This window comes from Plectrocnemia conspersa, unplaced genomic scaffold (genome assembly GCF_051122295.1).
Source record: "Plectrocnemia conspersa isolate PC_06_02 unplaced genomic scaffold, ASM5112229v1 ptg000003l, whole genome shotgun sequence".
NCBI classification, from domain to species: domain Eukaryota; kingdom Metazoa; phylum Arthropoda; class Insecta; order Trichoptera; family Polycentropodidae; genus Plectrocnemia; species Plectrocnemia conspersa.
This window is the reverse complement of record NW_028277167.1, coordinates 22,081,461-22,096,094: the sequence shown is the minus strand read 5'-3', so window position 1 is coordinate 22,096,094 and position 14,634 is coordinate 22,081,461. Positions and strand designations below refer to the sequence as shown.

At 31.3% G+C, this 14,634-nt stretch overlaps 1 protein-coding gene across 5 annotated transcripts in view; it reads right to left on the bottom strand.

The window, feature by feature from the left end:
* The window catches only part of LOC148236959 (matrix metalloproteinase-2-like), a 293,116-nt gene that overhangs the window by 26,215 nt on the left and 252,267 nt on the right, over positions 1 to 14,634 (bottom strand). The gene's annotated exons all lie outside the window — the stretch shown is intronic.

Genomic DNA, 14,634 nt, shown 5'->3' with positions numbered 1-14,634 from the left:
CAAATTTTTGAGCTAAAAATCTTTAGCCTATTTGATACATTTAGAACCGCAAAATCTTGTATTTACGGTCTGTTCTAAAAAAAAATTAGATATCCAAATTTTTTAGCTTTTATAATGTATATTTAAGGCAAAACCCTTAATTTAGAGCATATTTAAAAAAATAAAAAATCGCAAGCTCACAATTTTTTAGCCTTTTTTATTTGAACTCAAAATTCTGGATTTACAGTCAGTGTAAAAATAATAAAAGTAATTTGTCCACTGTAAAAATTTCACAAAGCCTGTTTGACAAATTCACAAATTTGTGTCTCTTTGATAGATTTTTAAGCTCAAAACCCTAATTTAGGGCCTGTTTAAATAAAGATAATAAAAAAATCATAAGTCCTTAAATAGTCTTAAATAGTCTTTTTGATACATTTTTCAGCTCAAATTCCTTAATCTACGACCTGTTTTAAAGACAAATAAAAAATCACACGTCCACAATATTCTAACTTTTTTGATTTAAACTCCTGAAATTATGGACTTTATAAAGCCTAATATAGTTAAAAAAAAGAACAAAAAAATAAAATCCATAAATTTTGCGCACTTTTAATATAAGTTTTAGCGTAAAAATTAGGGCCTGTTTTTAACAAAAAAATAAAATATTGTTCATTATAAAAATTTCACATAGTCTGCTTGAAAAATTAAAAATTTTGAACCTTTTTGATAGATTTTTTGGTTCAAAATCTTAGGACTTGTTTTAATAATTTTTTTTTCCTTAAAACAATATTTTCTGTAAATTCCATATTGTTTATATTTCCTGGGTGTTAAATGCTTGCATTCCTTCTATGTATCCTGATTAATAAAAACTAGTAATGTTTTCATGTTTAGTCAGCTCCCTTAGCTCGTGATTTATTCTGATCCTGTAGGTTTCATCTTCGTTTTTGCTGGGTCCAAATATTTTTCTCTTCCTGTCTTCCGGTTGATAGACTTTAGCTGGGTTAGACTACAGTTTTCACATCCGTATGTATTTACTGGCCGTATGATGGTTTTATATGTAAGCATTTTTGAGCACGTGCTTTTTATTCGGGCTCAGAAAAAGTGTTTGTATTTATGGAACGCCCTGTTAGTAAAAAAAATGTTGAACAATGTAGTTAATGAATCAAAAGTGTCGCAGGAAATTGCAGAAGTCGCGATTTCAGTATCGCCATTACTTATTATGAGATGGCTTCACTGGCATTCTCACAAATGCTTAATAACGAGTGAGAAATTTGATCAGCTAAATGCGAGATTTTATATAATGTTTAAATTATTATATAAAGCTTAACTTTATGTTGACGTTAAATACACATAACACTCCAACATTCTCTCTCTCATAACAATGAAAATTAATTTCGTGACGTAATCTTGACGGTACATAAATTCAAACGGTGTTGATCCCCACGACCCATTAGATAAATTACATCTTTCGAGCAAAGGGACTAAAATTTTGTTATTGCAGTTGTCGAATTCGCTCTTAAATTGCATGACTTTCATGACTTTCCAGAATTGCTTAATTTCTCGCAAGAATTATTCGCTATTTACGGACACATGTAAGTCGTTTATTTATCAAAATAATGCTTTCGGTCTGCAATTTCGGGCTTATTTCCATATTTACGTCGTCTAGCGCCAAACCGCGAGTAAGTTTATTGGACTGGGCTTGTAAATAAATCATGCGGCTACTGTGTATAAAGTACGGTGTGTTGAAAATCAAATGTGCATATGAAATTGTTTACGAAAAGCTAAATGCGTTTTTATTACGCAATATAGTGTGTAGAAATTATTAGTGTATATACACATTCTACAAAGAAAACGGTTTATAATTTAGAATTAACAGTAGCATTAAGGTTTTTACTCCTTACGAGTAATAATCGCATATATTTTTATTAATATTTTGCATTAATTTGTTCCTTAAAACAGTGAGTGTGATAACGAGTTACTTGATTTTAAATTTTATACTTATTTCAGACAAACAGACGTGGACACAGGAATTGTGATATTTATTGACGTGCATATAACAATGAGTTACACCAATACTATGGTGTGGGAATCGTATTATTTGGCCAAAAATTTTAGACGGCGGCGACGACGGGAGCGCGACGCCGACGGCCGGCGGAGCCTCGTCCACCGATCATTCATATTACAGTCAACAACATGCAACTTCCGCGGCTCAACTTGTGTCTATTTGGCATCCGCTATTATTCGTCCGGCAAAATTAACACCTCAGGTAGGCCAGACATCTCTCATATACGACTCGAAGCCTGTAAAGCAGCTAACTTTTAACACGCCTAAATTATTTATCCTAGCCTAGGCTTCTTGATGAAACAGAAAAATTAAATATAAGAGTTAGCATGAACTCACCATTACAGTTGACGGGCACGCAGCATACAAATAAGATATGCTCATATAAAAACCAAAATTATCATTTAAATTTAATTTTCATTTCGCATTTACGACGGTATTTCGCATTTATACGACCTTATACAAACATTATGTCGTTACACGTTTCAAAGTCGACGACCCGCTAATCATCGCTGTGCACACACAGACAGACAGACATAAACACATACGCGATTAATCATTTCATCTGTATGCTCGCCTCGCGTTATCTAGTCTCAAATTAATTGTCTCGTTTTGTATTAAATACATATTTACTTTTTTCTCCAAAGGGGGGGTCAAATGCGACCCGCGAGAAATAAACGCGCCAATCTGTCGCGACCGTCGGCGTTTAAAAAAGGTTAATGAGGCGCCGGGGGCCCCCAAGGTGCTGCAGGGCCCCCGCTTTGGCTTCCGAGCGATTTCCTCCTTGGCGCCCGTTCATTAACTGCGAAATGTTACTGTTAATTCTTAATGAAGTGTGAGCATGCCGGGACAATGTTTTTGCGAAACGATTCCGAATTGGAGAGTGGTGGGGGTAGAAGGGTGGGGCGAGCACGTGCCGAGCGGACGCTCTCGAGTGTATTAAATTAATTTAGTCCGTTAAAAAATGCGAGAAATAATCGCTTAAACGAGCGGAGAAATATTCGCTAACGGAGGAGTGCCACGGAATAGTAAAAAACTTGCTTGTGGTGATCTGATAAAATCGCTTTTAAAATACATTTAAATAGCTACTCGCAATTTTCGCCTCTCGTTCGATTATATTTTACCACCACCACAGCAAATAGCATTTTTATTATTAGCAAAGCATTCTGGCTTATACACAATCATGGCACAGAGAAATTGTTAACCCTATTCTTCTTCGACTCCTTGACTAGATGATTAAATGTGGAGCTGAAACCTTATACATGTCCTCTTTGACTTTTTTTATTGTGTAAGTTTGGTGACAATGAAATAGTTTCAATGCCTAATATAGCTCGGAGATAATATTTTTTATTTATATTTTTGACGTAAAGTTATTTGTAAGATAGTACTCTTACATATCTGAGAGATGCAAAAAAAAAATTAAGGTTTGGCAACCCTAAGGGGGGTGATTTTGCAGCCAGTAAGACGCAGGTGGAAGCTAGTAAGAATTTTATTAGATTATATTACATATTGCGATTATGATGGACGAAATGTTTTCTTCGAATAGTGGCGAAGAAGCTGGTGGAGGGGTCCTTAGAGGTCTTTTAGGCAGCGTAGCAGCGACTATATAGCGTAGGTTGATCCCTCTCTGTTGCAGTGCTCGAATGGTGATCCCTCTCAGGATGTTAGCTTCCATGCCCGTATGTTGTCCGCGAGCGGGTGGACGTCTGCTAGCCTCTTCGAGTGTCTGCCGGAGTCTGCTATGTGTCTTACGTATCCAGGGCTGCAAAGCTTGCTGACCAATCAAAATCATGCAGCGATCATCCAGCCAATCGCTGTAATCGCTTCTTAGAACAACGTAATAAGTATACGCCTTTGCTTGATGGAATTGTATATGTGTAACGGGAATATTGTGGCCTTACTGTGCTATTTGTCTTCCGGTAATATATTGTTTACTATGACCGTTACGTAACAAAAAAATATTCATTCAATGCGTCAGAGAATCCTTGCGTGTTATTTATGAGGAAACCCTTTAGTTCTAGGCGTAACGAGAGCCTTTGTGTGATCGCACTATTGTCTCAATAAACACGTTTGGCTAGAGTATTTTCGCGATTTTCAAGAATAAGGTCTTTTACAAACGTGGGTCCCTCACAAAATATTTTAAATAGAGATCCAAAATCTATTTTAAGCACCTTTATTTCTTTTTTTATTAAATAAAAAATTATACAATTTATTATAGATAACAATAATATAAAATAATGGAGCACCCATAAAAAAAGTATTTTTTTGTTATTTATGTTCACAATGAATTTTATTTTAGTGTCATTGTTAGTGTTCTACTGCCTGAATATTCTTTTTAGGCAAACTGCTAAAACACCGTTACTTTTTAAATGTATGAAATAAAAATATCTTATATAAATAAACGTGGCGATTATAAATGGTCCATAATTATTATTATTGTTATTTATAATAAATAAATTGTATATTTTTTTATTTATTAAAAAAATAAATTCAGGTTCTAAAAATATTTTTTTGATCTCTCAAATAAAATATGGTTAATCAATTTTATATAAGAACATTTTATAGAAAATAAAAGCAGATCGACAAAGCGTAGTTTAATAATATTTTTAACAAATAGTTATCCTAAACAATAATGATATTTGAGTAAAAGCTTAAAAGCTAACCTAATCTAACCCTTATTAAAATTATTAAAATAATATTCGCACAAATTTTGATTACGAAATTTATTTGAATGGGTTGACGTATGTACCAAAGCATTTTCGAATAATAGGTTAATTTATATAATATATAACCGTTAGGGCTTTTATAATTATTATAATACAGTAAAACATACGCAAAACCAGGCGCGTACAGCGAGGTACATTTCCTTTCGCTCGCTCGCGTGTCAAGTGACGAGAGTGAGTGAGAAGAAGTGGGCGTGCGGAACGCATGTAACGCACGCCCTTATCTCCCTTAACGCCGTTATGTATAAATATACAATAAAAAGGCAGCATTTTATTTATTAATGCCATATAATTTCATAAACTTAAAACATAAGAAACGCAAATGAAGTTAATTAAATCAATGTGGAATTTTAAGGTTCTATAATCAATGCAATGGATATGAAAATAGCACAATATTTAAAAAAAAATATAGTTATAAAATATATATTATCTCAAAAATATATTATTCATATGCAACGAATCAATGTGGAAGGCTAGAAAATTTTATATTGTTTTTATAAATTTATAGCCTATTATTTGCTATTAATGTTTACTTTAATAAATATCAATATTATTAATTGCTTTTTCGACAAGGCCAATTGAATATCAACAAACTGTATTTATTAAGCACGCATCTATTTATTATCAGCGATCGTCAACACTTTTCTTGGAAAATAAAATATTTTCATCGTTTCAGGGTTAAAGTATTATTATCTCGGACACAATGACAAATTTCGCTATACATTCAGGATGATTATGAAAGAGGATTCATCCATAGCCCGCTCGACGAGTCAAGAGCTCTTCAAGACTCGTAAAAACCATATAAATTTTCGGTAAGAAGTGGGTAAAAAAATGCGAGCCAGAAATACGCACGTTCGGCCAAGTATAAAATAACGAAAGCGAGTCTATTTTGGAAGATTACATGCTTATGCATTGTACGAGTTTACGGGGGCGTATTTATATTTATTTTTTACTTTTACTGTTCAAAATACTCAATATAATGCCCTGAGGGTTGATTATGTGAAGCGAGTGAAATATTGAAACACGTAGCGAGAAACTTTATGATTTTTCCTTCAAGAATTTCGGTTATATACAATATATGTATAATATTATATACAACTGTGCAGTGAGAATTTTATGATATTCTTACAAGCATACTATCAATATATACACGTGGTATAATTTATTATAATATAGACAGAATTAATGACTATTTTTTAATTATAATTACACAGATTAGATTTTGATAGATTTTCCTTATCTTACGGATGAATGTGGTGATGATTATTTAAAATAAAACCGAGCTATGTCGATTGTAACAATAGTTTAGAAATATTAAAATATATGTCTTTGATTTATATACGTTGATTTCAGTCTGCTGTCTCACTACTTACTCAGTAGTGTTGATTGTATTTACTTCGTTGTAACAAATTGCAACGGATGATTTACAATAAATAAATAAATAATATCACATTATATTTGACCCGTGTATAACTCATAATTTTAACGATTTAATTAATTCTACAACTATATTTTGTTACATAGCGAAATAATTAGCAATAAATATACAACTTTTCTTAACTCGTATAATAGTTTTGTAGCCGCAGCAAAAACACGTACAGTTTCACTGATAAGAAAACGAGATAACGAAACGAAGTAATGAAAACTTTATGCATTTGTACACGCCATATTTGCGCGATGGAATGGGTATCATATTATTTTTTTATTATTATTTTAACTCTCAGATACTCACGGAACGTATGAAGTGAGTCGCGAATAAAATAATATATATTTTACTGGACTTTTTAATGTATTTTAAAAATAAACTTGGCGGAAATTTTATGAGAATTATCATTTGGGAATCGCTGGTCGCGATTTGCTTATCAAAGATACGACACGGGTGATTGAATAGTGCCTGCGCCCGCATGGGGCCTCCAGGGTCCCCCTGCGCCCCACCACTTTCGGTGTCAATGAGATCCACTTGACCCGCATGATTCCAGCAGCTTGTGGCAGATGACGTCACGCGAATAGCGAGCGTTCCCCATGACATACGCATACAGGGTGTGTGTAAAATGACTGAAGACTGAATAGATACAATTAAATAAGGACGACGAGGACATGGTGAGGTAACGTAGATTAGTAAAAATTAAAAACAAAAGTTATAGGCGCCCTTTTTCAATTGATAACGAGCAACTGAAGACGTTAGTTGAATCAGAACTTATCAGTAAAAAGATCATTTATAATATATAAGAAAATTAAAAAGTTTGAAGCCATGACGAAGTTTAACATGCGCTTCTTATATTTGAAATAGCATGGAAGTACAGTGATAATATTATAATATTAAAGTGTAAAAAATGACGAAAGCGTTAGCTTTGACGCAATGTTTTTAAGAACACTTCTAGGTAATGAAGTATATTATTATATTTTATTTCGAAATATTATTATAAGTTCTGTATAATAATTTTATATAAATAAAAAAATAAGTGAATTATTGAAATAAGGTAATTGATCAATTGCTTAATTTATATGTAAAGATATTAGATCAGGTAAATGTAGAAAAAATATGACAATATGTTTAATTTAAATTTTATTAAAATACTGGTAAAAATATTAATTTAAACTAACCTTAAAAAAATAACTTTTGTGAATCATTTTTTGTATTTTTAAATATATTATCAAATAAATATATATTAGTAAAGTACTTTATTAAAATAATGTACTACAATTAATAATAATACACACTGTATAGCAGGGTCAAAAAGTGCTCAGCAACCAGGAAGATTAACGAGATATTTTTGGATATTATGGTTGAACGTGAGGGAAAAAAATATGAAAGTATTTCAAGATCTTACGATTGATTCTTTGTATGGTATACGCAGCATCGGCTCTTAAAAATGTACTACACAAATCTCAACCATGTAATTTATAAATATATTTTATTAAAAAAAGCCAGAACATCTTCCCTTTAATCACACATCTATATATACATCGACAGTATTGATTTTTGTTTTAATTTAAGCAATGACCCAATTAAACTAACAATATATATTCAATTAGCTGTCAAATTTCGTGAAAGTTCAAGTCCCTTGCCGGTAAAGGTCCGCCTGCCGTTCTATAGTTTTGAACTACTCTAACAACCTTTAATACATCCACCCGAAGGGTTATCGATTTAGCACTTCCTTTTTGAGAGCGAATTTTAAATTCATTTCGTCCTTCAATCGTCCTTTTGTCGACAGTTCGTTACCATCTAAGCTTTCTGACCATTTGGATTAGATTACGATCGATCCAATTTATATGAGAGTGGATTAGATTGCTATCATACTTGGACTTTTACAAATCAAACACATTTGTGCGTATTTGCACAATAACATGAAAATATAGTTAAGATATAATTGAATTTAATATAATATAGTGTGGCTATATGTGTATGTATAATACGTCAAATTGAGCGTATTCGATTAACTATTCAACAGACATGCATCTGAACACAAGCAGATGTTCCAGAACGACGCAAAGCTTAGTTATTCCAGACACTACGGATTCTGCAGCATAATTTGTTTACCGTCCGACTGATGTTATGAATTCCCTGCACTTATCCTTTAATCAAGCCGACATTGTTACTAGCACCGGCAACTTTAACAAGCGTCTGGGGCAAAAATCCACGGGAGAGAAGCTATCCGGTAGCTCTACTTTATAAACAGATTGGATGCAGCAGATTGGTTTCTAGCTAGAGATTGGTCTTTCAAAAGCATTGGGATTTAATTCAATCATCGGTAAATACGTATTTAAATGGAATATACACAGTAGTAAACATATTAGTGAAATAATATATGTATATATTTTAAAATTCGGTATACTCGCATGGTTCTTAAATGTAGTATGTATCTATAGATATGGTTGATTAAAAACGATGATTTTCAAGACGTTTTGTTACAAATAAAGAAAGATTTGACGACCGTATTTTCAAAAATATTTTTTCAGATGAATGAAAGTGAAAAAATGTGTGGAACAAAAAGGTTTTTCTACACAGTCGTAGAAAACACAATAAAAGATCAGCGTATAAAGTATTTTTAGAAGTGGCAGAATGCAAGGAAGATTGTTTAAAAGATTCTAATTGTTTCAAACACAATATATGCATAAACAAACAGACGGATAAATGTCGGCAACTTTCGTAAAAATTATACCTGCTTGATTATTAAATTTCAAAAAAAAATAATATTATATTTATTCAATATATTAAAAAAAATGTTGAATCCTTGGATATTTTTGCGGAAATCGCAAGCATGTATCAACATTCAACAATATATTACAGCATAAACTTTGAATGAATAGACATAAATTTTTCGATCTCTTTTATTACAAATTTATAAAAATAATAATAATAATGTTAAAACCGGTAATACCGGCATTGACTTTTTTCTCAGTAATATCGGTAATGAAAATCTTAGTACTATTACAATCCCTAGTTGGAATACGATTAGAATTTTTTGGATCCGGGTACTCGCACTCGGTCCCGCTAGATTCAGGTAAAAATACTCGGACCCGATACCCGGTTTAAGACCCGGCGGGTCCGAGTCTTTTTTTTCATACAATAATTTTATTATAGGAATGTCGCCCGTTTTTGGGAATATCTGTGATTTTCAGTAAGTATTAACATATTAATTACCTTTTTTGTGTAAACACACAAATTTCGCAGATTTTGTCAAAAATTATGTAAGCAATGTAAATTGGCTAAATTTACTATTACTTGTCTATTTTAAAGATATTTTTACACATAAAAACGGTTTCGTGTAGAAAAGTATCCACTTTATTTAATTACAAAATTATAATCCTGCACTCGCTTAAACGAGGCGCTGGTATTTTAAAGGTTAAAAATCATAGTTAATAAATTCAATACAAGAAAGTAAAAAATGTTAAATATCTTAGGATCAAAATTATTCCAAATGCCAGAAGAAATTTGGGATTATTTAATTATAATCTCACGGATTCAGAAAACTGCTGTAAATGTAATTTATCATCGATAACCAAGAAGTATGGAAATACATCATCAATCAACAATTAAAAAATAAGCAAACTTAAGAAGACAAAGCTGAAGAAAAAAACGCTCATTAACGATTCAAAATTATTAATGATTTTGTTGTAAAAAAATCTTTGGATGAAATTGCTACCATTTTGGTAACAATTTCTTCCAAAGATAAGTACTATTTATGAAACAGATAAAATTCTCAAGCGGTGAACTATGGTGTCATGTAATTTGCATTTAATCTAACTATTTTAAGTTTAGAATTTTATTTTCATAACAAGCTTTAAAATATCCATTTAACTGATAATTTTGTTTATAGTTAACAACCTGAAAGTAATTTATTTTTGAGAGGGAGACTTTTTTATGATAATAATATTTACCATTAGTGAAAAGTTGTACACAATTATATTTTGAAGCTTTAAATAAAAATTCACCATAATTTGCAGTTGATCAATACAGTTCAGAAATCACAATCAGTAGGCAATGTGTGTTTTTTTGTTACTTTGCTTTATTTCTTAAAAATGTTTAAATCTGATTAAGATATTTAATTATCTATTGTATTTTATATGAAACTGGCAATGTCTATATTATTTTTACTGTCAAGTAGTTCTAAAATAGTATAATTAAATTAAATTTCATTTAAATATTTTATGATTTTTTTATCATACTATTAATTATTTGTAATGTAATAATACTATGTATTATTTTTTTTACGATGGTCCTAATTTAATTAAAATAAATAAACCAGAACATTGCGCTACTAAATCAATTCTGTTTGACACTTCAGCTAAGAACTTAATCCAGAACTACAATGTCACTTTCGATTTGAAGTAAAGTAGAACTTAGCCGAATTTATACTAAGCGGAGTTATGCTTAATCCATCAAAATAACCCTTAGAACATGAGAAAAGCAGCCGCTTTTTACTTCGCCCGTTTGACCGGTTCTAGTTAAAGCAGTCAATTGAAAGATTGCAACCTGATTTTCGATACGATTTGCCTTTCACATATTTCACATTTTGAACAGATTTAGTTTTTATCTTATTTTGATGTAGAAAAAATCAGATTTAAGTAGAGTACGTAGCTCCGAAATGGTAGTGTTGTAACAGATTTTTGCTCAATAAACCATGAAAAAAATACATACACGCCTCATAATAATAATAATTATTATCACATATAATGAATTGAGAAAAAACAGATTTTTCTACACTTTATTTATTTATATACTCTTTATCAGAGATAACGGTCACGCACTATAAAGTGACATGTCGTTCTTTCCAAATATGACACCGCTAACGATTCATAATTGATCGGGAGTATTTTTTTCGGTGTGTGATAGATTTGTTTGCTAAACGAGAGCACCATTTCCACATGGACATTCATCTTGTCGTGGCGTGGTTATCTGTGCCGATTTTATTTGCACGGGATCGCGTTACGCGAAAAACTTATTTGTCATAACTTGGGGTAATGCCCCTATCGGGTTACGAAGGTTCAAGCGAGGAAAAACGTTTCCACTTGTCAATTGTGACTGATGGTATGCTAATGTATTTTATATTCGCTAAAAAAACTGAAAGGAAGACGTTTTTAAAATGACATTTAATCTTTATTTACTAATGAGTGTATTTTAATCAAAAGTTTTTTTTATGTTTAAATGTAGTTTTTAGTAAGAAAATTTATTTAAAAGCATTGTCTTACATTTGTGTAGATTTACATCTTTTAAAATCGTCAAATTATATAAGCTCAAATAAAAACACTAGTGAATTTGAAATATAAATATCCGCTATTTTTTATACATCATAGCATCAATCGCGATCACGCATTTACTGCAATGCTTGTTATTGTCGGCAAAATTGAACCCTTTAATAAGCAACTTTTATTACATCGCTGTTGATCATATTTCAATTTATTTCGTTAGGGTTTACTGTTTTCTATTTTTATTTAAGAATCCATTAGATTCTTAGCGATTTGATTTTAACATCAAGTTGCAATTTACAATTTGCTTTGACTCAACAATGAAATTTAAAAAAATACAAGGACAAGCATACTTCTAAAACTAGTATATTCAAGGTTTTTGACAAGCATTTTACTAAAGACAATTTTATTCAAATATAATTTAAATTAAATTTAAAGCAGCTAAGCTGAAGAATAACTGTGTAAGTCATAATTTTTTGAATGGTGAAAGATTCTGGATTTTGAAAAAAATTAATTAATGACATCAATGTCTGGTTTTTCGATTATATAATTTCTCTTCAATTGCCTAATTAATATTTTCCAATTATTTTAATAGAAAATTTGAGACGTAAGACAATTATCAATAACAGCTGTTGCCATTTAAAATATAAAAAAAACCTTTTAAATTATCAAAAAAGCAAATAGCCCTTAATCGTTTTGCATTCTGCCGATTCACATGCGTAATTTATTCTTATCGGAGCGGATTCTTAGATCACGAAAGCAAAAATAAAACCGCCGGCCGGTAAGAGTAATAGAAAATTGCAAAAAAATTGTAGTTTTTTAAAAATGTATTAAACATTTAGAGAAAGTATGCATTTTTTCAAACATCTGCCACGAACACTTTCGGTGTCTTTCTTTATTATTTAACCAAAAATAAGTGTTTAAAATTGTAAACAATTTTAAAACAAGAAGTATGCATATTAGTCATAAAATCAACTTTATATATACAGCGTTATAAAAAGGCAGTGGTTGTAAATATTTTAAAAATATTTATACAAATTTAATTTTAAAAATAAAAAATGCTTTATAAAATTTATCGAGAAATAATTCTCGATTTGACATTTTTCTCGAAAAATAATTCTCAATAAAAAACATTAGTGATGAGTGTGAAATACAGAATCAACATTTGGGGGGGAGGGGGGGGGGGCAGGTGGCAGCAAAATATTTCTCTTAGGGGAAAATAAGTGGAAGAAAATGTCGCATGTCGTATATTGATCATTAGCTTGTCTGCATTTGGGTATTACAATATGTCTTAAAAACATGATAGCTATCCTTACAGATATTCCTACGGACTGATATGGGAGTATTGGTCAAAGTGTATTCAAACCAAATTTTGATCAATAGAAGGGTGCAAAAAACAATTATCACTTCTCAGAAGTCAAAAATTCACGGCAAAAGCAATAAAATCGTGTCGGCACCGTCGCAGTGGGAACGCTCGGCAACGAGCGTTCCCACTGCGACGGTGACGGCACGATTTTATTGCTTTTGACGTGGATTTTTGACTTCTGAGAAGGGATAATTGTTTTCTGCGCTCTCCTATTGGTCAAAATTCGGTTTAGATGTTCTCCTTTTGATTATCACTCATTGAAAATCGTAATATTGTAAAAAAAATCGGAAAGTGGGACCGGCGATTGACAAGTAACCGAAATTTGAGGTTTAACTTCTACACTTAAAAATAAAAATTTTAATGTTATATTATATTTACGTAAAAATAAAGAAATAAAATGTTACGCACATTATCAATCGATTTTTAAACATCAAAAGTACTGTAAAAAAAGGTGCCGGAACGCCGTTCCACCGCGTTACATGAGAAATAATTTTAAAATTATTAAAAGTAGTAAATATATGTTATTATTTTATCTCATATTGGCATTCGCAGCACAAAAATATAGAGAAAATTATATAAATAGAATAAAACCGACCGCTTCGTGCCATAACTTCTATTCTTATCGAGAGCCATGTTCTTTATGTGTTTGTTTACACATAAAGTTTGTACATGGTAGCAGCATACAATGATACTATTTACTGAATCATTAGCCGGTTCTTTTGCACAACCGATAAGCACATGCCTTATCTTTATGTACGCTTGTTGCACAATTGATACTTAAGCTTTGAGTTTATTTCACCTCTATTGGCTTTAATTATAATACATACCAGTATGTGCAAAAGTATCGAATTTGATACGTTAATTTAATTTAAATCCCCTTAATCGTATTAATAATAATAATAAATTAATAATCGTTTTATTTAAGGTGTGAATATATAAGGTTTAACATATGTTCCGAAATATTTACGTTTAATAATCAAATAAGGTGAATAAATTAGGCAAATCATCTTGATATATATTTCATAAAAAAATATAATGAGAACAGATTTTTTGGAAATTTTACTGAAACACAGCTTCAAGTGTTTTTAATATATAGAATATGTCATAGTTAAACTTAATTATTCGTCAAATAAGTTAGTAGTTGAATATAAAACATTTCTGTCTCCCTAAACCAGGTGGATTTTGTGTTCATGAGTAAAGATATGGAAGTTAAAAAAGTTTAAAAAATCACTGTATGTTTTTCATTAAAAAAATATAGTTATTTTTTGTGCAGCTACTTTGATCTTCACTTGAACCATTAATGAAAAAATAATATTTCTTTCCACAGTTTAAAACAAGGCCTTGCAGCTGCATCTAAATATAAACCTCCCAAGAACAATTCATACAAAATCTGCATTATAAATGAGGTGTGACGTTCTGAGCTTTTCGCTCGATTTGATTCAACCTTTCTGAAAGGATTTATTTGTATATTGTTAAACGTAGGGTTAAACAAATTTAAAGTTACTAAATATAATATTTATGATTCCGCGTTGGTTTATAATATGGTCTTAATGTTGAGCTCTGATTTCGGATCGATTTCCGCCATGCTTCGGTTAATGCGCTTTTAATTTTGCCGATTATCTGTCTAAGAACACGCCTTTAATGTCTTCTGCGGCCGAGGCGTGAAAGCCTAGAAATCTATTATCAATTAAAACAATGGTCTAATCGGCCTTTATGACTTTTCCGAGTGGAAACGCTCGCGCTTTTCCGTCACGTTGCCGTAACACAATTTGCGCGATTGTGTGTTTGTTTGTGTGCGGATGTGTTTATCGTTTATTG